Below are 22,390 nucleotides of genomic sequence, written 5' to 3'. Positions count from 1 at the left end.
AGAATACCAAATTTCAAAGGGAATGACAATTTATACTGTATAAGAAAAGCATGCTGATTGGTCACAGTGTTACCTTTTCTAAATTTAAATACAAGTTTAGGGGATCAGTCAACATTCTATAGCGCATTCTCTTGGGAATGCCTCTCCAATTACAGTCATGCAGTCAATGTAGCAAATCAATCGAAGGGAAAAAGGTAGAACAAACAAATCCAGAGAGACAAAACTTATATAAAAGTTAATAAGAAGATAAAGATGACAGGTGAACAATATGATTGAGAACAGCACTGAAAATAGGACCTGATCAGGTGTATCCTAGAACTCTGTGGGAAGCTAGAGAAGTGATTGCTGGGCATCTTGCTGAGATATTTGTATCATCGATAATCACAGGTGAGGTGCCGGAAGATTGGAGGTTGGCTAACGTGGTGCCACTGTTTAAGAAGGGTGGTAAGGACAAGCCAGGGAACTATAAACCAGTGAGCCTGACATCAGTGGTGCGCAAGTTGTTGGAGGGAATCCTGAGGGACAGGATGTGCATGTATTTGGAAAGGCAAGGACTGATTACGGATAGTGAACATGGCTTTGTGAGTGGGCAATCATGTTTCACAAACTTGATTGAGTTTTTTGAGGAAGTAACAAAGAGGATTAATGAGGGCAGAGCAGTAGATGTGATCTACATGGACTTCAGTAAGGCGTTCGACAAGGTTCCCCATGGGACACTGATTAGCAAGGTTAGATCTCACGGAATATAGGGAGAACTAGCCATTTGGATACAGAACTGCCTCAAAGGTAAGGGTGGTGGTGGAGGGTTATTTTTCAAACATGAGGCCTGTGACCAGTGGAGTGCCACAAGGATCGATGCTGGGTCCTTTACTTTTTGTCATTTACATAAATGATTTGGATGCAAGCATCAGAGGTACAGTTAGTAAATTTGCAGATGACACCAAAATTGGAGGTGTAGTGGACAGCGAAGAGGGATACCTCAGATTACAACAGGATCTTGACTAGATGGGCCAATGGGCTGAGAAGTGGCAGATGGAGTTTAATTCAGGTAAATGTGAGGTGCTGCATTTTGGGAAAGCAAATCTTAGCAGAATGTATACATTTAATGGTAAGGTCCTAGGGAGTGTTGCTGAACAAAGAGAGTGCAGGTTCATAGCTCCTTGAAAGTGGGGTCGCAGGTAGATAGGATAGTGAAGAAGGCGTTTGGTCTGCTTTCCTTTATTGGTCAGAGTATTGAGTACAGGAGTTGGGAGGGCATGTTGCGGCTGTACAGGACATTGGTTAGGCCAATTGTGTGCAATTCTGGTCACCTTCCTATCGGAAAGATGTTGTGAAACTTGAAAGGGTTCAGAAAGGATTTACAAGGATGTTGCCAGGATTGGAGTATTTGAGCTAGGGAGAGGCTGTACAGTCTGGGGCTGTTTTCCCTGGAGCATTGAAGGCTGAGGGGTCACCTTTGTGGGCGGCACGGTGGCACAGTGGTTACCACTTCTGCCTCACAGCGCCAGAGACTCGGGTTCAATTCCCGACTCAGGCGACTGACTATGTGGAGTTTGCACATTCTCCCCGTGTCTGCATGGGTTTCCTCCGGGTGCTCCGGTATCCTCCCACAGTCCAAAGATGTGCAGGTCAGGTGAATTGGCCATGCTAAATTGCCCGTAGTGTTAGGTAAAGGGGTAAATGTAGGGGAATGGGTGGGTTGCGCTTCGGCGGGTCGGTGTGGACTTGTTGGGCCGAAGGGCCTGTTTCCACACTGTAAGTAATCTAATCTAATCTAATCTTATAGGGGGTTACAAAATTATGAGGGGCATGTATAGGGTAAAGAGGCAAAGTCTTTTCCCTGGGGTCAGGGAGTCCAGAACTAGAGGGCATAGGTTTAGGGTGAGAGACGAAAGATATAAAAGGGACCTACAGGGCAATTTTTTCACACAGAGGGTGGTATGTGTATGGAATGAACTGCCAGAGGAAGCGGTGGAGGCTGGTACAATTTAAGAGACATTTGGATGGGCATATGAATAGGATGGGTTTGGAGGGATATGGGCCTGGTGCTGGCAGGTGGGACTAGATTGAGTTGGGATATCTGGTTGGCATGAACAGGTTGGACCGAAGGGTCTGTTTCCATGCTGTACATCTCTATGACTCGAGGACGTTCAGAGTGAAATTGTAGAAGGAAGTAAGCAAATACATAAAATGGAACCCAAGAGTCTTTGAATTTAATAAAACCTTGGAATATGAAACTAGTCTAACTAGTAATTTTTTTTAAAAAAAGCTATTCATAGAATGAGGGCATTACTGAAGAGGCTTTAATTGCCCATTCCAAATTTGCCCAAAGCGTAGTTAAAAGTCAACACATGCTATGGGTCACATGTAGACCAGACCAGGTAGAGATGGTAGTTTCCTTCCCTAAATAATATTACTGAACCAGATGGGTTTTTTTCCAACAAACAGCAACAGATTCAGGGTTATCATTGGACTCTTAATTCCAGATGTATATTGTTAAAATTTTACCATCTGCCATGGGGGGGGTTCAAGCCCAGGTCCCCAGAACACTACCTGGATCTCTGGATTAACAGTCCAGTAATAATACCACTAAGCCATCACCTCCCCCCAAATAATAACTGGGAGGTTATCATTAATTGTTGTAAGAACCCATCTCGTTCACCAATGTTCTTTAGAGAAGGAATCATTTTTGCTCAGTCAAGCTTACATGTGAACTCTAGACCCACAGCAATGTGGTTGATTGTCTTCTTCCTGTACAAGCCGAGCATGCTCTTCTGTTCAAGGGCAATTAAGAATAGACAACAAATGTTGGTCTGACTGTATTGCCTAAATCCCATGAAATTCCACATTTTTGAAAATCAGATTTATGCATGGAAGAAGAGGGCATGATTGACGTAATAAAAGATAACTATGTATCTCCCTTACCAATGGAAATAAAGGTGTCCATGTCATGGTGTAAGGAAAGATAGCCTTGACACTTGAAGGCTTTAAGAGAAAGCGAGGATTACAGTTGCTGGAGATCAGTGTCGAGAATGTGGTACTGGAAAAGCACAGCAGGTCAGGTAGCATCTGAGGAGCAGGAGAATCGACATTTTGGGCATAAGCCCTTCATCAGGAATGAGGCTTGTGGGCTGGGGTGCTGCAATATAAACGGGAGGGAGGTGGGGATATGGGGAAGGTAGCTGAGAATGCAATAGGTAGATGAAAGTGGGTGAGAAGGTGATAGGTCGGTGAGGAGCATTGAGCGGTTAGATGGGAAACACGGACAGATCAAGAGGGTGGTGCTGAGTTGGAGGCTTGGAACTGGGATAAGGCAAAGGGAGGGAAATGAGGAAACTGGTGAAATCCACATTAATCCCATGTGGTTGCAGGGTGCCAAGGTAGAAGATGAAAGTGCTTTCTTATTTCTTTAAGAGAAATATGTTATATAGGCAGTTGGCTCTACAGCAGTTGCTCTCACTCTAATTTTCAAAATGCTGGGTTTATATACCCCTCATGACACTTTTTTTAGAATTTGATTGCTTTCCACGTGACAAAACAATTAAAATGAAATTCCATTGGCTTCTGGTATCCTGGGCATAATTTAAACTAATTAGTTAAATTTGAATAGTTGTTAAAAGAGCAAGCAAAACTCAGGTATCCATTTAATAGCCAACTGTTACATGTATCTATTTTGGAACAGCCACCTCCCAACCTTTTCGTTTGGGCAGCTGAGCCTGCACTTTAAGTTTAATTAATTATTCAGAAAACACTCTGTTTTAAATTGAACATACATGAGTTTGACTTCGTAACAGCGTGAAGTTATGTATTTTGGTAGGAAGAATAGATGTTTAGACTAATTCCTCCAAGGGAAAAGGCTTTGTAATTCAGAAGCATAAAAGGACTTTGCAGTCCTAGTTCAGGATTCTCTTAAAGTTAACGTGCAGGTTCAGTTGGCATTTATGAAGGCAAATGTAATGTTAGCTTTCATTTAAGGAAAGTTAGAATACAAAAATTGGGATGTACTGCTGAGTGTAAGATTCAGTGCAGACTGTATTTGGAATATTGTGAGCAGTTGTACGTGACCTTTGTATATAAGGAAGGGTGTGTTGGCCTTGGAGGTGATCCAGAGGAAGTTCACAAGAATGATCTTGGGAATGAAGGGCTTGTTGTATGAGGAACAATTGAGGTCTCTGGGTCTGTACACAATGAAGTTTAGAAGGATGAAGGGGGATCTTATTGGAACTTACAGAATACTGAGAGGCCTGGATAAAGTGAACACGGAGAAAATGTTTCCAATGGTAGAAGAGACTAGGAACCAAGGGCACAGCCTCAGAATGAAGAGGAGGAATTTTTTGTCAGAGAATCATGAATCTGTAGAACTCATTGCTGCAGAAGGCCAAATAATTGAGTGTTTTTAAGACAGAGATGAATAGGTTCTTGATTACTAAGGGTTACAGGGCATAGGCAGAAGAATGGCGTTGAGAAGCATATTAGCCATGATCAAATAGTGGAGCAGACTCAGTGGGCTGAATGCCTAATTCTATTCCGATGTCTGTGGTTATATCCTTGTCCAAAATAATGGAAAGATAAGTGAAACAGTCAGTTTAATGTTAGTGGTGGGAAAGTTTTAGGAAATTGTAAAATTGTTAAGAACTATAACAAGGAAATTATGTAGATGATAAATGTTTGTTCTCTGAGGAGAGAAGCTTGAAAGGAGAGATTTTCAAATTCATAAGGGATTTGAACAGAATAGATCGGGAGAAACTGTTTCATTGGTGGAAGAATTGAGAACCAAAAGGTACAGATTTATGGTTATTCGCAAAGGTATGTAATCTCAACATGAGGCAAAAAATATAGTGAGTGGTCAGGATTTGGAATGCACTGCCTGAGAGTGTGGAAGAAGTAAATTCAATTCAACTTTTCAAACTGAAGTTGTATCATTATTTGAAAAAGATTTGCAAGCCTATAGGGTTGACACAAGCTGAATTTCTTCATTTAATTGATTTGATTTGAATTATTTATTGTCGTGTTTTGTTACAAAACATAGTGAAAAGTATTAGAACATAGAAGAATACAGCGCAGTACAGACCCTTCGGCCCTCGATGTTGCGCCGATCCAAGTCCAACTAACCTACACTAGCCCACTATCCTCCATATGCCTATCCAATGCCCGCTTAAATGCCCATAATGAGGGAGAGTCCACCACTGCTACTGGCAGGGCATTCCATGAACTCACGACTCGCTGAGTAAAGAACCTACCCCTAACATCTGTCCTATACCTTCCCCCCCCTTAATTTAAAGCTATGCCCCCTTGTAATAGCTGACTCCATATGTGGAAAAAGATTCTCACTGTCGACCCTATATAAACCCCTAATCATCTTATACACCTCTATCAAGTCACCCCTAAACCTTCTTTTCTCCAATGAAAACAACCCCAAGTGCCTCAGCTTTTCCTCATACGATCTTTCTACCATACCAGGCAACATCCTGGTAAACCTCCCCTGCACCCGTTCCAGTGCCTCCACATCCTTCCTATAATATGGCGACCAAAACTGCACACAATACTCCAGATGCGGCCGCACCAGAGTCTTATACAACTGCAACATGACCTCAGTACTCCGGAACTCAATTCCTCTACTATTGTGTAGTGTTGTCACTCTCTGGTGTCATCTTAAAATGCAGAAAAATAAACCTAAGCATAGAATATAATGAAAGAAAAATAAAGCAGAAGTGTTCAACTTTACAGTTCTTCTTGTTAAGTGCTCCACCATGGGACTGGTGGCCAGGCATGAGTTCTCTTTGGCACCACCTTGCCTCCACCAACGCCTACATGATTGTCCGAAAGACTGGTTTCAACATCTTAACAGCCAATGTTGTGTGATTCCAATTAAATGCAATTTTATTTTTGGTGCAATGACACTACTTAGAGCTCATTGCAGAGCATGTACTATTTATTTTTCATAGTAGAGCCTCATTACCAGAAAACTCCTTCACTTATTTGCGCTAGTTGAATTGCTGTCTGACAAAGTCTTAAATATGTGACATGAGAGATTTGAATACATGAAAGTATCAAGTTGCATGAAGCTGGGTTTCTTTTTTCCACTTGCGTCTGGTTATTGCAAACGTTGAGATTAAACAAGGAAGTGTATACATAGAATGAAGCTATAGTTTATGTTGATGTTGGGGAATTTCTTTGCTGTCTGCTCCATCCCACGGGCCCTCCTTTCTAAAGAGACACCTTTTTTTTCAGAAAGGGTCTATCCATCTGCTCTAGCTGCCCTTCCTGACTGTTGCTAACCACTACTTGAGATCCCAAATCAAATATTTAAGCCCCCAGCTCGACACCGTTCTTCACCATTGCCATGTACTGCTGGCATTAACCCTTTTGACACAGCTCCACTGTAGACATATAAAAGTATCCATCAACTATTAGACATAGCAGGAGACAATGGTAGTGGATATGAATTGGCTCAAATTCAGCAAAGCAATAGTGAAACCAATTTCTATACCAATAGGAGCTTAATATCACATGGAGTAAGTTGAACTAGGAAAGTAAAGCTAGGAAAGTGATTGCTGGGCCTCTTGCTGAGATATTTGTATCATTGAAAGTCACAGGTGAGGTGCTGGAAGACTGGAGGTTGGTTAACATGGTACCACTATTTAAGAAAGGTGGTAAGGACAAGCCAGGGAACTATAGACCAATAAGCCTCATGTCGGTGGTGAGCAGGTTGTTGGAGGGAATCCTGAGGGACAGGATTTGCATGTATTTGTAAAGGCAAGGACTGATTAGAGGTAGTCTACATGGCTTTGTGTGTGGAAAATCATGTCTCACGAATTTTATTGAGTTTTTTGAAGAAGTCACAAAGTAGGATTGATGAGGGCAGAGAGGTGGACGTTGTATATACAAATTCAGAAAGGCGTTTGACAAGGTTCCCTATGGGAGACTGATTAACAAGGTTACATGTCATGGAATACAGGGAGAACTAGCCATTTGAATATAGAACTGGCTCAAAAGTAGAAGACAGAGGGTGGTGCTGGAGGGTTGTTTTTCAGACTGGAGGCCTGTGACCATTGGAGTGCAACAAGATTGGTGCTGGGTCCAATACTTTTCGTCATTTATATAAATGATTTGATGTGAATATAGGAGGTATAGTTAGTAAGTTTGCAGATGACACCGAAATTGGAAGTGTAGTGGACAGCGAAGAAGGTTATCTCAGTTTACAACAGGATCTTGATCAAATGGGCCAATGGGCTGAGGAGTGCAAAACATAATTCGCAAATCTTGATGGTGATGGAAAATGTTAGGGAAATATTATAAGTGGAGATATTTATGTCGTAAACTGTGTTACTTTCTTTATCAGAGTCGAAAAGTGTGGCGTTAGAAAAGAACAGCAGGTCAGGCAGCATCCGAGGAGCAAGAGAGTCAATGTTTCAGGCGTAAGCCCTTCAGAGGAATCCCCATGAAGGGCTTATGCCCAAAACGTCGACTGTCCTGCTCTTCGGATGCCGCCTGACCTGCTGTTCTTTTTCAGCACCACGTTTTTTGACTTTTTCTCCAGCATCTGCAGTCCTCACTTTCTCCTACTTTCTTTATCACCAGACTTATTCATTTTGTGATGTTTATACTAAATTCCTTTCTATTATTCTTCTTCTATTGTGAAGTAGATACCCCCCCCCCCCCCCAACCGGTAAGACTGTAAGTTCTCCCACAACAGGTTTGAAGATAGGGTGGATGTAAAATGCAGGGGATAGCTTACCTGTAACTCACCTGCTTGCAATTACTTCAACCGCAATTTAACCAGTGGCAGGAAAGGCCCACACCAAGTTCCTAGCCTAGAAGGTTTTCATGTACAGGACTGGTGATGAGGATGTTTGGGTTCTTCCTCAATTGTTAACTCAGCCCAGAGGTCCCATCTTCGGCCCCCAAGTACAGTAATTTCAGAGGCCAACATTCTTGGAGGTATAGCTGGAGATTGGCCAATGGATCACTAAGAAGGGCTTATGCCCGAAACGTCGATTCTCCTGTTCCTTTGATGCTGCCTGACCTGCTGCGCTTTTCCAGCAACACATTTTTAAGCTCTGATCTCCAGCATCTGCAATCCTCACCTTCTCCCGATGGATCACTAAGTCTATTAATGGCTGTTACCTGGCACAAAGTAGCCATGCGTGGACTCTGTAAAGTACTTTTAATAAGTCTGCCATTTGCTGATTATCCATTACATACAGACCTTATGTTGAATTGGCATGTCCACTGTCTGTTTAATACTCCCTTTCTTGTAAAATAATGGAGTAATATTTGAAACATTCAAATCAAAACCATAATTCGCAAATCTTGATGGTGGTGGAAAATGTTAGGAAAATGACTATAAGTGGAGATATGTATATCGTAAACTGTATTACTTTCTTTATCAGAGTCGAAAAGTCTATTATTTGTTAAGTCAACAATTCCTTTTCCAACTCTCATTCACCCATTACATTTATAATAATGTTTGCTATTGGTTTGATATCCTTCACAAGTCTATTTCTCCTAATCCTTTCTGCATCTCATCATGCTTTATTTAAAATGTCAGTACAACACATTGCAAATAAAATTCTGACACAAAAGGTTAAAATGTTTTAAATTGAATTAATCACATTTTCAAAAAACCAGTTTGGCATGCTTCTGATCACTGTAGTGATTTATCAAGTTTTAGGAGACTGTTGTAACCAATCCCCTCATTTTAAATGACAAGAACGTTGATGAACTATGATTTAATTATTAAATCCAACTTGAGTAGTTTAATGACAGATAGGAATGTCTTCATCTTCAAGGCACGACATCATTTTGAACACATTCAATTACCTCCAATAATCTTGATAGCTCAATTCCACTATGTAAAGTTGAGTTAAACTCAAAAATGACTGAAGTGATTAAACTTGAATTCATTAAATTCCTTTTTATCTCTCCTTTCTTGCCTCTGAGGTTTTACAATTAAATTGTTTTCTATTCTGTTTGTATTGTTTTCAGTTAATTCCATGAAATTACAAAGGATTGCAATACCAAACAATCATTTGGTTCAACCACACAACTTGGAAAGGAAGTTGTATTTAATTTAAGATTGCATTTATAAAGTCCCCATTTACTATGGTCATTTTGACAAATTAAAGCAGAACTCACGATCATAGAAATTTTTTAACACAGGAGGATGTTACTTAGCGCATTATCTCTGCACTGAGTGATAGGGGGAAGCACAACTGAATTCAAACTCAGGATCTCCTGTTTTACTAGGCAGGAACTATAACTCACCAAGGCATGGCTCAGTAAGTTTGCTGATGACACCAAAATTGGAGATGCAGTGGACAGTGAAGAAGGTACCTCAGATTATAACGGGATCTTCATCAGATGGGCCAATGGGCTGAGAAGTGGCAGATGGAGTTTAATTTAGATAAATGTGAGGTGCTGCATTTTTGGAAAGCAAAACTTAGCAGGCCTTATGCATTTAATGGTCAGGGGTCCTAGGGAGTGTTGCTGAACAAAGAGACCTTGGAGTGCAGGTTCATAGCTCCTTGAAAGTGGAGTCGCAGGTAGATAGGATCCTGAAGAAGGCATTTGATATGCTTTCCTTTATTCGTCAGAGTATTCAGTATAGGAGTTGGGAGGTCATGTTGCGGCTGTACAGGACATTGGTTAGGCCACTGTTGGAATATTGCGTGCAATTCTGGTCTCCTTCCTATCAGAAAGATGTTGTGAAATTTGAAAGGGTTCAGAAAAGATTTACAAGGATGTTGCCAGGGTTGAAGGATTTGAGCTATAGGGAAAGGCTGAACAGGCTGGGGCTGTTTTCTCTGGAGCGTCGGAGGCTGAGGGGTGACCTTATAGAGGTTTATAAATTCATGAGGGGCATGAGTTTTTTTCCCTGGGGTTGGGGAATCCAGAACTAGAGGGCATAGGTTTATGGTGAGAGGGGCAAGATATAAAAGAGATCTACAGGGCAACTTTTTCACACAGAGGGTGGTACATGTATGGAATTAGCTGCCAGATGAAGTGGTGGAATCTGGTACAATTGTAATGTTTAAAGGACATCTGGATGGATATGAATAGAAAGGGTTTGGAGGGATATGGGCCAGGTGCTGGCAGGTGGGACTAGATTGGGTTGGGATATCTGGTTGGCATGGACGAGTTGGATCAAAGGGTCTGTTTCCGTGCTGTACATCTCTATGACTCTATGGCTCATTAGCTTAATTGGTAGAAAATGGGACATGAAATCAAAACAGAGAGTGCTGGAAATGTGTAGTATAATGATTGACATATGAAAGCAAATAATGAATTAGTGGTTCAGGACTGTTCATCAAAACATTCAATTACATTTCTTGGCAGTTTAATTTTTATATAAAGTTTAGATTGATCCTGCTGTGCTTTCCTGCACTCCTCATTGGACCAAAGTCAGAGCTGCTACATGTGCAAATTTTATAGAAGGTTAGGAGGTGATCTAATTAAGGTGAACCACTGTGTACAGGATTTACTTGGGCAATTTTCCACACTGCCAGTGGAGGCCAGTGTTGCACTATGCATGTATGGTATGCATATTCTGTTACAGTACAACATGGATAGCATTACATTTATCTAAATTAAACACTATTTGCCAATAAAAAGCCAATTAATAACATATCTGTATCTTTTTGGATTTAATTTCTGTTTTAAACATTAAACAATTTTACTGTCATTGACAGTGTCATATATTCTACTCACAACATCACTGTCGAGCTCATTGATAATGTTAGTGAAGAGTATTGAGGATATGCATCAATAGTATCATTTCTTTAAGCAGGTCTATTAACTACACAATTTTTTCTTATGTGGAGTGGGACCCGATTTCTTATCTGGCATTCCAGATCTCTACTATTAGATGGAACCATATGCAGTAATCTATCATGTGAAGTACCTTATCAAAGACTACTGCACTTCAAAGCCTACTCAACCTTGCCTTCACCTATTTATTAGTTGAGAGTAGTTTTTCCCTTTTTATTAACCTAGTTGCAATGCCAAACTCATCTTGAAGGAGAGTGGTAAATTCTACCCTATAAAATACAAAGGCAAGGAAGTCATTGGGAACCTTTATGAAGATACTGTCCTAAACTAGAATGGATGACATGATGGCTCAGTGGTTAGCACTGTTGCCTCACTGTGCCAGGGACTGGGTTCAGTTGCAGCTTCGGGTGATTGTCTGTGTGGGTTTCCTCCTGGTGCTCCGGTTTCCTCCCACAGTCCAAGGACGTGCAGGCCAGCTGAATTGGCCATGATAAATTGCCCTTAGTGTTAGGTATATTAGTCAGAGGGAAAATGGGTCTGGGTGGGTTACTCTTCAGAGGGTCAGTGTGGACTTGTTGGGCCGAAGGGCCTGTTTCCATACTGTAGGGAATCTAATCTAATCTCGAATACTGTGTCAAGTTCTGGGCACCACACTTCAGGAATGATGTGAGGATATTGGAGAAGTTGGAATATTCACTCACTTGGTTTCAGTGAGGTTTAACTGCTGTGTAGCTAGGTTAGACAAGCTGGTATTGTTCTTTTTAAAGAAGAAAATATTGACAGCTTTGATAAAGGTTTTCAAAATCATGAGGGGTTTGAACAGAGTACACAGGGTGAAACTGTCCCTTTGATTGAAGCTGAATGGGAAAAGAAGCAATGGTGCTAAGGAAAAGTTTCGTTTAAGCAGCGCTTGGTGAGGTTCTGAAATCCACCAAGATTGTGATGGTAGGAGATTTAATCATGGCTTTTAAAAGCATAATTATCTGAAGAGAAATAATGTGAAGGGTTATAGGGAGGGAGGTTTGGGGGTGGGGAAGGAGGGAGTTGGACTCGTAGAGTGGATCTTACAGAGAGCTAGCATGGATCAACAACAGTCTCCTTCTGTGCTGCAATCATTCTATAATTTTATGTACCTTCTTTGGAAGGAAAGTTGTGCATGTAATCATGATTTCCTTCCTCAGTAATGTGATCTTCTGTTTCCATGTAAAACCTCTTATTCTCAACATATCTTCCATTAGATATTGGACAATTCCTAAATTAAATAGTGATTACACTCTAAAATAAAGGCAAAATACTGAGGATGCTGGAAATCTGAAACTAACATAGAGAATATGTGAGAAACTCAGCTGGCCTGGAGAGAGAAATACAGTTAAATGTTTCAAAGGCAGTATGGCTCTTCTTCAGAACCCTCTGAAATTCTGAAGAGTCATTCCATATTCAAAATGTTCACTCTGTTTCTCTCTCCACAGATGCTGCCAGACCTGCTCGGTTTCTCCAGCATTCTCTGTGTTTATACTGGACCAAAAAACTTTGGAGCTTCAATGAAGGGCATTCACCCATAAAAATAGGCATTGGTCATTCAGCCTTTCAAGCCTATTCTGGTATTAAATCAGATCATGGTTGATTGTTATCTTAACTCAGTATACTGAGTTCAGTGCATCCTTGTACTTGAATGTACCTGCCAGAAGAAGTATTTTCTTTTAACCCTCTTTTACACTTCAATTAGATTACAATCTCAGATAACACGCATTTCGGCAGCACGATTTGGCTATAACATCACTGAGGAATCAGGGAACAGTATTTTTGAGAATAATTATCTCTTTGCAATAGCGCGATTCTAGCAATGATCGTTTCACATGCTTCATTCTGTGCATGCACTGATGTCTGCGTTAAAGTCTCTGTACCGTTCTGCACATGCACAGGTCTTTGTGCTGTTTTGCACAAGCGCCAGTGTCAGCGCCTGTCTTCATGCTGGTCTGTGCATGCGCCAGTGTCACTGCCGGTCTTCATGCTGGTCTGCACATGCGCTAGTGTCACCGACGGTCTTCATGTTGGTCTGCGCAGGGGCTAGTGTCAGCGCTGGCCTTCAGGCTGTTCTGCCCAAGCGCCAATGCCACCGCTGGTCTTTGTATAGTTCTTTGCATGCACCGATATCAGTGCCAGTCTTTGTGCTGTTCTGCGCATGTGCCAGTGTCAGTGCTGGTGGTCATGCCATTCTGAGCATGTGCCAGTGTGAGCTGCTGACAGAGCAACTTTCTGTGAAAAGTACTGCACAGAGAGCAGCTTTCTGAGAGAGATACATTGAGCAGCTTCCTGTGAAAGGTACACTACTCCTGGATTGTCCCTTTTTTGGAAAAAATGGAGGGACATAATGACAAGAATGTTAACAAGAAGCATCCTATGATAGAATTGCTGATGGTGAACGTAGAAGAAAGGCTATAACACGAGAAGAGAAGCAAGATATTATAAAGCATTTTGAGCGTAAGGAGAGAATATGTGATATAGCTCGCCAAACAGAAATGAGAGAGTCTACGTTACACACCATAAATGACCCTACGTCCCTGAATTAACAATATTTTTTAAATGTACTATGTTAAATTTATTTTTATTTCATTAATAAATGTGATTTATACCTTCATTCACGTTGTGCTATATTTTGTGTTAGATTTCTGGATGATGTTTGAGCGATCATGAGTAATTTGTTTTTTGCTGGTCTGCCCCAACCCCACTTTTCCAATAGGCCCCATTATGTGCAGGTCAGGTGAATTGGCCATGCTAAATTGCCCATAGTATTAGGTGCATTAGTCAGAGGGAAATGGGTCTGGGGTGGGTTACTCTTCAGAGGGTCGGGTGTGGACTTGTTGGGCCGAAGGGCCTGTATTCATACCATAGGAATCTAATCTAATCTAATCTAAATTTATATTAAGTGATTTTCTATTAAACGAGGTTTCCCTGCAAGCAACTACAGTGTTATTGGAGAACTACCAGTAATCTTCACTGTACAATGCAGTGTAGGTTTGTGAATGCAACCTGTTATCCTATTTTAACCCTTGTTTTAGCTTCACTATGAATATTGTTTAGCAAATGATGGAAAAAGAAAAGCTGCTGTAATGAAATAAAAATGTATTCGATTAGATTCCGTACAGTATGGAAACAGGCTCTTCGGCCCAATAAGTCCACACCGACCTTCTGAAGAGTAACTCACCTAGACACATTTCCATCTTACTAATGCACCTAACAATTTAGCATGGCCAAGTCACCTGACCTGCACATCTTTGGACTGTGGGAGGAAACTGGAGCACCCGGAGGAAAGCCATGCAGACACAGGGAGAATATGCAAACTCCACACAGGCAGTTGCCTGAGGCTGGAACCAGGAAGACAGACAGGATGAGAAGAGATAAAGAGGATACAGAAGTGAAAAGTAAAATATTTCACAAATGCCATCAGCTAATCCCCTGGACCCATTACATAAGCAACAACTTGCATTTATATTGCAATTTTAATGTTGTGAAATAGCTCAAGGCACAAGATCATTCTTAGTCAAGATTAGATACTGAGCCATGTTAGGAGACATTAGAATAGCAACTTTAAGGATTGTTTTAAGGGAGTAAAGAGCAAGTTGGCATTTATTCAGCACCTTTCACAACTCAAAAACCTTCCAAAACATTTTAAAATCAAGAAGCACTTTCAAAAGTGTAGTTACCATTGTAATACAGGAAACGCAGCAAGACCTTTGTGCACAGCAAACTTCCACAAATTGTATTATGATGAACGTTGATTATTTGATTTCTTAATGATAATAAGGAAAAACATTTTTTTTTAAATTGTGTATTGCAATCTTTTCCACACAACTTAAAGAGTGTTCAGATCCTTGGTTTAATATCTTCAGTAAGTTTCTGCATAACAGCACCCTCAGTCGTGCGCTCAAGTTTACACCTTGATTTCTTCTGTGCTTTAATCGAGAGGCGGGACTGTAGCCAACAATCCTCTGACAGAGCAAGGAGTGCTTCTCATAAAATCATGACTGTTGCTTACACATTTAAAGAGAAATGTGAAAAGGTTTAGGATGGATATTTCAGAAGCTAAGACTTTTGACAGCTGAAAGAACAGCAGCCAACAATGGAGTGACAAAAATCAGGATGCTAAAGAGGGCAGAATTTGAGGATTAGAAGAGAGTATGAGAGTATGGAAGAATTTGAAAACAAGAAGGATTCTAAAGAAGAATCTTATCAGACTTGAAATATTAACTGTTTCTCTCTCCGCAGATGTTGCCAGGCCTGCTGAAACTTTCCAGCACTTTGTTTTTATGTCGTATCTGCAGTGCTTTGCCCTTATATAAGAGAAAGAGCCTTCTGGTTATAAGCTATTCTTGCATTTTAATTAAAATAAATACCTCAACTATATCTCTTTGGAGTAAAAACCTCTAAGTTATTATCTGTACAATTGTACCAACTTGTCTGGTATTGTTATTTCTTGCAGTTTTAAAACCGTGTAAAACTGCTACGACCACTAGGTGGCTCCATCTCACTTATTTTATTCAGCATTGGCCACACAATGAAATCAGAAACATGGCTTTGTTTTAGAAACGTTCTAAAAGTTACATTATAGCTGACAAAGGATCTATTTAGCAATAGCTTAAAACATTTCATAGAAAAAAGTTTCTGAAACATTTTAAAATTAGCAAAATATTTACTAATATAAATTTGTATGTAAGTAAGCTAACAATAGTTGATTAGATTACTTACAGTGTGGAAACAGGCCCTTCGGCCCAACAAGTCCACACCAACCCTCCGAAGAGCAACCCACCCAAACCCATTCCCCTAATACTATGGGCAATTTAGCATGGCCAATTCACCTCACCTGCACATCTTTGGACTGTGGGAGGAAACCGGAGCACCCGGAGGAAACCCATGCAGACACAGGGAGAATGTGCAAACTCCACGCTGACAGTCGCCTGAGGCGGGAATTGAACCCAGGTCTCTGGCGCTGTGAGGCAGCAGTGCTAACCACTGTGCCACCGTACTGCACGCTGATTTTTGTCATGAACCCTAAATTTTAATTGTGAATGTACCAATTGCTCAGGAACATACTGTAGTTAGCTAGAGTCTAATAAATATGCAACAGAACTGTAACAACATTATGTTTGCAAATTGTGTGCAAATTTAGTACATATATGAATAATCAAAAGTAATGGTTTTACTTATAAGACAAAAGCTAAGCGGAGCAGGTTGCTAAATCTTCCATGTTCACATTATAAGTTTCCTATTCTTTGCAGAGTCTTTCAGGGCCTTGACAGTTAATTGCAATTACGATTGTGACAGATATCACCAGAAATTCATTTTACTCCAATTTCCTCTGAAAAAGGTCATTAGAAGACATGCCCGACCTGACAACTGGAGCCATGGATACATATGTTTGAATTAAGTAAATTGGTCATTAAAGCCCAGATTAAAGGAAATGTCATCCCCAACAAAATATGAAACAGATTCCCATCATCCAGTCAATTTGCTGAGTTGAAGATACTTCAGCTGAAGCATCTAGTTTATCTCTCTTCCTTAAATGAATCCTAGATCTGAGCCTCCACGATTGTTTGTAAAAATCTGTTCCAGTTGTAGATCACCCTTTTGTGTAAAGAAATACTATCTCTTGTCTCTATTAAACTGCCATTCTCAAATTTAAACATGTACCTATTATTCAGCTAAACTTACAAATTTCAAAAGTTTATATCACTGATTCTATTAAATATTTCAGACATCAGAATAGTTCCCACCTTTTCAAGGAGAAAAATAGCTAGTTTAATGTAGCTGTTCATTACTGTTCATTCATTGGATTGCTGCATTATTTTGTGACAACGAGAACTCAAGGCTTTAATCTGTATACAACTTAAACAGAGCTTTTAATATTTCAGCATAACTTCGACAAAATTGTACTTAAGTATTTGGGCAATCTAGTCTCATATCACAGTCTCTTTGTTAATTCCTGCCTCTTTCTATGCAACCTATTTAGATATGCTCTGGTAACACACCTCTGGACTTGAACCTAGATCCTCTGGCCCAGAGGTAGAGACAATATAATTTATACCTCAGGAGTCCATTAAATTCCATAGTGGGACTTGAACCTGTATTCCAGAACAGTAAGATACGTCTTTAGATTGCTAATCCAGTAACTTCCCAATGTGAGAAACCTACTCTTGCAGACAGTGAGGGATTAACTCCTTTGAACCCTCTTCATGTTCCCACTCCCCAAGAATTTTCCTGCCCAGACCTAATACCGTGTTGATTCTATCCTTTCAAACTTAAAGTTGCCTTTTGAAGAAGCTCTGAACTAAAAGGATCTCAGATTAAATTGCTGATTTTAGCTGTGGGTTACAGTTTGGGCTCTACAGGAATATTTCCATTGGAGGCTAGGCACTACATCAACCATGGAGTCTCATTAAGAAAAAATATCCACTGATCAGAATGGAAAGTACGCATATGGGGAGACTTGATGAAGAAGTGTTGGAATCGACTATGATACCAGTCTTTGGAGAGGGGAGAGAACTGGTTTTAAAAGATAGACAACTGTGCCATGTTATTGGCCTTTGTGTACAATATCATTGGTGCATTTGCTCACAGAGAAGCAGTGACTGCACTATAGAATTCATCGTGTATGAAGGATTTGAGGGACATTCTGAGGACATTGGAAATGCTAATTAAAGCAACACTTCCATTTTACTTTGATTTATTTGTAGATGGTGTCTAATTAAATATTACAATTCAGCCTGAAGTATTGCAGAACAAAACTATCTGAAATGCCTGTTATTACAGCCCTATAAATATTTATAAATAAAATGTATATCCTTTTAACACAATTCATGTTTTGTTTTAATATGGTTCGTAAATTAGCAAAGTTCCATGAATAGCGCTGTCTCTGTTTTACCTTCAGTACAGTATTCCACTTGAATATTTAATCATCCTTATATATTAATCAAATAATATATTAATCAAATAATTAGAAAAGTGGTTAAAAGTACAGTTATCTCTCATTTAGGGCTCTTAACACATTTCTAAAAAAACACATTAAAAAACGCTTACTCGTTAGAAAACATGCAATGGGTTGTGCTTGTGTCTTGCAATTTTCATAATTAAAAGCTAGAGCTGTTTTGAACCTGTGGTTCAAACTCCTCCAATCTTACTAACTACATCTCTCATTTGCTGCCTTCCTTACATTTGCATTCTCATTCACAGCAAAGGTTCCAGAAAAGAGTGATGAATAAGGCAGATAGCAGGAAATAGTGAGTGTTAGTGGGGTAGTCAGCAAGTAGAAGGGGTTTGGAAATAATTAATAGGTAAGAGTTAATAAGATCATAAGAGACATTTGGATCACTTAGCTTCAGGCCAGTTGTAAGTTTTAAATCTAAAAATTGTACATCAGGAGAAAAATCCATTCAAGTTTTCGTGTAAGCAGCTGATTTTGGTTTTACATGCCATTTTTAAAAGCACATGTAGAGTGCTAAACAAGGGATAGCTAAACAATAACCTCTAACTTTAATGTATTGGTTTAACCACTTTCTAATCATTTGCTTAATCAGTAAAGATGATTAAGTCATCAACATGGATCATTCCAAGCCATAATTGTCCCCTTTTTATAAGTTACACTTACAAACTGTGACAAAATTAAGTAAAACCTTTACAAATTATAATTGTATAATTGCTGTGATCTCCAGTGAATTAGGCAAAGGAGAAATTGAAGAGCTTAAACAATGAGAAACTCTGATGTTCAGACAGTTAGGGGCTGAACCTTTGGATCATTTCTCAAACTGAGGTACTTGCTGTACGCTGTAATTGAACTCGAGGAGTACAAGAATATTTTTAAAAGAGCAAAATAGAGCATACTATATAAAATAGCTCTCAATGTTATTTCAAGAATTTATTTAGCAGGTACCCAATCCATACCCAAAAACTTTGCAGCAATGACCTTAGAACAAGGCTGCGCTGTGGTGCAGGAGATTCCCATTAGATTGGTATAAACAATGTGAATCTCTTGCCAATTTCTGCATGAAAATAACAAGTACGGCACGTGTGCCAGGGCAAGTAATCTAATATCATCCAGTACATGCACTGTATCTGAGTGACCCGCAATTCAATTCATCCTAATGTAAGCTGGCATCAGCCTGTGCGCAGTCTACAGTATAAACAGGGTATTAAGGACCACTTTGATCTAGTTTCACTTCCTATAACATTATTGGTTTGGATAAATATTGGCTGCCAAGGACAGGGTGTTACAATTTAGTTGACCAGAAATTTCTAAATGAATTTGTTTTCAGAATGATTACTTTTTTAAAAAATGATGAAAGCAGTTAGAATTCAGCAGATAAATTGCTGCTTTACTGAGAGGTCCACATGGATCAAGGACTTCTGTATAAAATTCATAAATTAGTAATTCTCTGCACCCATAGAATTTTGATCATTTTTCAGAAATTTAGTTGAACTGAAAACAAGCAAAAATACTAAACTTACAACATCTCGTGGATATAAAAGGTTTGGCTCTTGAATGTGTTTCATCTCTTGGGAAAATTTGGCAGCCAGGTTAACTTTATTCAATGCCTAAATGTTAAAACAAAAGCAAATAAACAGTGAATGGATTATGTAAGACTGAGGAATTCTATATAACAGGAGAACCTGGGAAATAGCTCACTTCATTAGAAGTCTATAGAATGACACTGGGAATTCACTAACCAGAGGAGAAAGCCAAATGTCAGCTTTGCACAGATAGTAGCACCCTCGCTGTGGGACTGAAGACTGTTGGTATGAATCCATGCAGGGAATTCAGTATCTTGGTCAATATTCCAATTCCATGCTTACAGCAGCATTGTCCCTTTGACTGAGATACAATGCCTTGGATTTTGTAGTCAGCAATGAAGGAATATTCACTGTGCTTACAGCTGCCCACGTGGGTTATCCTAATTGGGTTCTGATACAGTGTGACACCCTCTAGAGGGATGCATGACAGCTGTGAGCTGGGCAATCATTTGCACACCTCTTCAAACAATAAGATTGAAGAATCCTCACTGAGACACAGGGATAAATTTTAACTCTTAAAAAAGTAAGTGGCTTGGGAATCAGGTGAGATGTAAAAATGTTTAAAAATCTCAATTCTGACCCCATCTTTCTCATTTAGGAGTTTTATTAGAGATTGGACTACAAGAAGGCAGTCAGTCTACTAAAGGATTGGTTGACTATTTGAATACTATAATGGGCCTCCATGTTTAACTTCCCTTACAGATTTGACCCTGGCTGACTGAGATTCTTCAGGATATCTGACAGTTCAAGAGATTGGAGGACAGCTTCAGGGAGTAAATGCTTCTACAGCACTGAGGCATTTGGCCATCAACTCTGAAGGGCAATTGGGTATGGGGAATAAATGATGATGTTGTCGGTGATGGTAACATCCCATGACAAATAAACTAAAGAAAAACTGCTGATGACCCAGGAGGAGCAGGAATACTGTCTCCTGGTCATTCTCAAAACTATCAGATTCTCTTCCAGTAGAAACAGTTCTCCCTTCCCAGTTCATTCAGAGATCATCTCTAGATCAGCAATCTGACTATTCCTCAGTTAAGGAACAAATGACTGGCCCTTCTACTTTGCAATTGGATTCCTTCCATCCCTGTCCTCATCCAAACAAGGAAATATAAATCAGAATAATGTACAAGAAAGCTAAAGAAACAAAAATGAAAACACAATGGGATTAACAGATAAGAAAAATGTAGCAAGAGAACTATTTTTAATTTAATTGTTACTTTAAAGGACATCTCCAACGTTATGAACCAGACCAAACTCCATCAAAATATACTAAGAAGATAGCCTAGGTCCCAACTTTTTCTTATCTTAAAGATAAATGTAAAGTGTTGCATTCCAGATACAATTAGATTCGTCAAACTATTTGACTTTAAGCAAAGCATTCTTTATTTTTACACTGCAGTCAAAATGTAGACAATATAAATACAAAAGAAAATAATTAGCTTGACTATACCTCTATCAAAATGTTTAACTATATATATATAAAACTGTTCTAATATAGTAACATCCCAAAAGAACACACCCTTGGCAAAGGCAAATTCAGTAAAATAGATTGTCTCACATGCCATATTAGCAGCTGGAAGAGAACCCCAGCTTTTAACTGTAACAGAGAGAGCAATAAAAGCATCCGCATCCAGCTTTAAGACACAAGCAACCGCTATTGAAGTCTAGACTAAAAATCCTGGTTCTGTGAGAACTTGACCCCACCCATTCAGGCTGCTTCTACTGTTTCAATTTTTTAAGAAAAAGCTCACAAGGCCTCACAAGCTGTTTACTTTAATGGCTTTGAGCAGACTGCTTTTCACCTCTGTTTCAACCTTCCTTCATAACAAAAAAGGACAAATCACACCAACAGTAATTAAAATCTGAAAGAGCGAGACTCCAAACTGGGGAGCTATTTTCACCAACAGAGAAATTGTTTGGCAATAATGAAGACTTCATTACAGTATTACAAATTCACTTACAACTCAAATGGAGAAGATCCTAAACTTTTCTGGCTTATTTAGTGAGTATGCTACAGAAAAAGCCCTAACAACTCTTCCATGGATATCAATGCTAAGTTTAAGAGTGAGACATTAATAAAGAAAACTTGTGGTAAAAACACATAGCTGCACATGTGCAGATGCCAGAGTTTGCTGTCTGATGAACTTAGAATTATGGAGAACACTTTATTCATTTTGCAAACTCCAGCCCATTAATTAACATCCTGACATGTTTATTAAGGGGAATTTTAAAAAGCTGTAATATTTCTAAAAAGACAGATGGATTGATAAAGCTTTTTGCCATGTACTCATCAAGGCAGATGCAAGAATGACAAACTTCAAATGTACACAACAATTTATACTACAGAAAAAAAGTGTACTGATTTGTGGGTAAGTCTGATTGGTTGAAGTATTACCATGGAGAAAGCAACAAGGAACCATAGACTAGCCAACCAGCAGACAATTCAAAAAATTGTAAAAGGCTTGATCAAATTAATTTTGTTGTCAGAGAATGGGTCCTTGTATATGAATAAATACATCAGCAGGAGCAGAAGACCATTCAGTTCCTTCTACCTGTTCCGCCATTCATTCCCGTCTACCAACAAGAACGCTTGATTCCCTTGCCTAACAAGAATCAATTCACCTCTATCTTAAAAATGGCCCAACAACCCACCTCCACTGCTTTCTCGAGTAGTGAGTTCTGAAGTCACCCAACCCTCTCAGTGAAAAAGAATCTTTCTATCCCTGTCCTGAAAGCCCTAATTTTCAAACAGTGCTTTTAGTTCTCGACTGACTCACAAGAAAGAACACGTATAACAGTTCTCGCTCCTGACATTGCATGGCACATATGGGAACCTCATTGTATCTTTGAAGATAATGTATGAATTGACTAGTATGAAAAATCTTGGGTTTTATAGTGTACCATAAGGCAGCTGCATATTCAATGCATTCATGAAATTAAATATGAAAGGCCATTTGTCAAAAATGAACTCTCCCAACTGTTGAATCACAATTCACAATTACAGAAATAGTATTTTTGCCCCTTCCCTTTACTAAATTTGATAGAAAAATATGAA

This window comes from Chiloscyllium plagiosum, unplaced genomic scaffold, assembly GCF_037043375.1.
Source record: "Chiloscyllium plagiosum isolate Xiang-an unplaced genomic scaffold, Cpla_swu_hap1 HiC_scaffold_4, whole genome shotgun sequence".
In the NCBI taxonomy this organism is placed as follows: Eukaryota; Metazoa; Chordata; class Chondrichthyes; order Orectolobiformes; family Hemiscylliidae; genus Chiloscyllium; species Chiloscyllium plagiosum.
Note: the sequence above shows the minus strand (reverse complement) of the source record.